The 3,338-nt window shown below is 30.9% G+C and overlaps 1 long non-coding RNA gene across 1 annotated transcript; it reads right to left on the bottom strand.

The window, feature by feature from the left end:
- Window positions 1–1,642: 1,642 nt before the first annotated feature.
- Window positions 1,643–2,983, bottom strand: LOC121216998 (uncharacterized). Its single transcript, XR_005913197.1, has 2 exons — window positions 2,275–2,983; window positions 1,643–1,905 (listed from the first exon to the last, which is right to left on the bottom strand). It is a non-coding gene; the product is annotated as an uncharacterized lncRNA (long non-coding RNA).
- Between the last annotated feature and the right edge of the window lie 355 nt (window positions 2,984–3,338).

Here is a 3,338-nt window from a genome sequence, read left to right as displayed (position 1 = left end):
TCAAGTTGTCGTAAATATTAAAGTAAAAATAAAAATTTAGAATCAAAACTAAAATAAATAATACATATGAAAAACATACTGACTAGTTGAACCTGCCTATGACTATACACATTGCAAGGTAATAAAAAATACAATGCATTAAATTGTTGAACCTGCCCAGGTACTATCTGACAGCAGAATAACACATTAAATTGTTGGATTAAACATGTAGATTACATACTAATGTAGACCAAAATATTTTCCTTTTCCTTCTACCCTTAAATCTAGAGATAGCAAAAACTAGGGGTGAGCATTCGATCGAATCGAATCGAATCTAAAATTTTCGAGTTAATCGAGTTTTTGAATCTCATTTTATCATCCTAACTTTATTTGAGGTTTTCTCGAATCGAGTCGAGTGAGATGTAATTCGAATCGAATCGAATCGAATATATTTGTTCGAGTTAAATTTTAAAAAATAATTTTGGGTCCTTGTAACCATTGTCACCCATCGTAATAAAATTTGTCCACCTTAATCAAAATTTTTATTAACTTTCATCACTTCATAATTTATTTATTAATTTTTTATATACTGGTTAGCTTCTTTGCTTGCCTAGTTGTTTCAATTATCTTCAGATTCTTGTCCCTATGTATTTTAGAATTAAAAAATATATTAAATGTAAAAATATGATTTTTAATAAAATTTATTTTAAAAATAAAATGTGATATTGATACCAATATAAAATTTTAACACGAATATTTTATGACATAATTAATAATTCAATTTTAATATAAATATTCAATATGACTAAACAATTCAATAATATAAATAATATAAAATGTGAAATTTAATTTAATAATATAAATAGTAGATATAAATAAAATTATTACTATTTATGTTTAGTGATTTTTTTTGGATATTTTGATTTTTTATTTGAGAGTAAAGGGTGAGAAGTAAAAGTTTAGGGGAAAAATAAAAAGTTTTGGGGAATAAAAGTTTGAGGGGAAGTAAATAGGGGGTGTAAAATTTTGGAGGGAAAATATTAAAAAAAATTGGAGGGGGGAGGGTTTGGGATAGATGGGAGGTGGGATGGGAAGAGAATAAAAGTTTTAGGGGAAAAGTGGGAGGGAGTAAAATTTTGGGGGAAAATAAAAGGTTTTGAGGGTTTTTGGGAGTAAAATTTTGAGAAAAAATAAATGGGAGAGTAAAATTTTGGTGGGAAATGGATTTTGGGTAGATGGGGGGTTGGGAGGGGAGGGGAGTAAAAGTTTTGGGGGAAAAGTGGGAAGGAGTAAAAGTTTTGAGGGAAAAGTAAAAAGGTTTGGGAGTTTGGGGGAAAAGTGGGAAGGAGTAAAAGTTTTGAGGGAAAAGTAAAAAGGTTTGGGAGTTTGTGGTAAAAATGTAAAATATTATAGTTTGATATTCGAATTATTCAAATTATTCGAATTCGAAAACTCAACTCGATTCGAACTCGAAATTCGAAAAAAAATTCGAGTTGATTCGAATAACTCGATTAACTTGAATAATTCGATTCGTTTAACTCGAAATTCGATTTTTTTTTTTTGATTTTTTCGAGTCGAATCGAGTTTTGCTCACCCCTAGCAAAAACCAAGGACCTAACACTAGTAAGTTCAAATATATCGCTAAAAGAAACACAGCTTTAGCTCCATCCAAATGTACTTTCAATTCTTAAATTCTGCTTCAATATATTGGATGAATTTCCGCACTGCATGATGTTAGGTGATCAAACAGAGTACTTTAAAACTGCAAAAGTAAGAAGCAAGCATCCTCACTTAATAATCTGAAGGGTTGTCTTCCTCACCACTTGGTCCTCTAAAAGGAAGCAGCTTAGCTTTAGGTTTCTCTAAAGAGAAAACAACAGGAATTCCACCCTCAATCCCATGATCTTTCCTTAAACGGTGTCTCACCTAGAAGCAAAAATTTGACAAAGAGTAAAGTGAATGATAGCAGGAAATAAACCCCTAAACAATGTCTTCTTAATGCAATAGATAAACAAGAGTAAAATTGGATATCCAAAATAACAAATACAAGCATAAGATATTAAAGTTTTTCCAAACCAAATAAAATCTAATTGGCAAGTCCCCAAAGTAAACACCAATCATAAGATCAGCAACCACCAGAAAACTGCAGTAGCAAGTGTAGATTCAAAAGCCACAGACGCAAAGAGCAATGATAAAAGAAAGAAAACCACAACTCTCCTGTAGGCTGTAGCATTTTAATTTCATAAAGAGAGTAAATATTGGTTCATCCATAGACCATGGATTAAAGAGATTTACCTAGCCAGTTGCTAGAAGGCTCAAGCCAGTCATCCCAATATTCCCATTTCCAAGACCAATCGCACATTTGACAGTTGTATCTGATGCAATTTCAATTCCCGGAATAGCAATCAAAGAAATGGAACGATAACATTTTCACTAATTTACTAGTATCATACAAAAAGTTTGACGAAAGAGAGTTCAAATTTGAACTGAAAATGACATTAAAAATTTAGAATAAACACAGAATCGATAAAGATGATTGCATCTATCAGATCTAGCATGTTTAGCCTTTTGCCAGTGTTGTAGGTCAGTTAGAGCATCGAATACAAGCATTAAAATAATAGCATCTTTCATTATGTGTGAGAAGCATACCACACAATTAAACAACAATCACCACATCATGCAAGTTTTCTTAGAAGTACAACTTATAGCCAACAGAAAACACCAAAAATCTTTAACTTGGTGATACTGTCACAACAGAAATCGAGACTCAACACAGCCATATCATTTAATCCAAACTTAATCTCCTAACTTCTAACAAGTAATCTGCCAAACTCAATCTCCTATCTTCTCACAAGAAATCGACTAATCTCCCAAACTTTGCAGCCTAACACGAGTGTTAAAGAGAAAAAAAAAGATTATGCATTGAAACTAGGAAGAGTTTTCTGTTGCATCCATATATATATCTACAACAGTAGTAAAGATAGAGGATTTTTCTTTGTGCTAAAAAATCACCTTGAAAGCCAGCATGTCAAAGAGTAGTCGAGAGCACCCAGCGCGAACACTGACCCACAATAGACAAGGCGATGAGCAAAAAACAACAAGAATTTAATAAACAAGCTTAAAATTAATAAAATTATTATGGTTTGTGTGCTTTTTTTTAGTTACAATGTAATTATTAATATTTATATTTGATTATTTTATATTTAAAAAATTATATATACGTTTATTTATTGTTTGTTTGTTTGCTAATATTCATGAATATTGTTTGTGAATATGTTCATTATATATTCATGAACATGTTCGTTTAACTTAAAAAAACGAATATGAATACACATAATTTTAAATAAACGAACACGAAC

The sequence above is a fragment of the Gossypium hirsutum genome, chromosome D05 (genome assembly GCF_007990345.1).
Source record: "Gossypium hirsutum isolate 1008001.06 chromosome D05, Gossypium_hirsutum_v2.1, whole genome shotgun sequence".
Lineage (NCBI taxonomy): Eukaryota > Viridiplantae > Streptophyta > Magnoliopsida > Malvales > Malvaceae > Gossypium > Gossypium hirsutum.
This window is presented reverse-complemented; position numbering and strand designations above follow the sequence as displayed.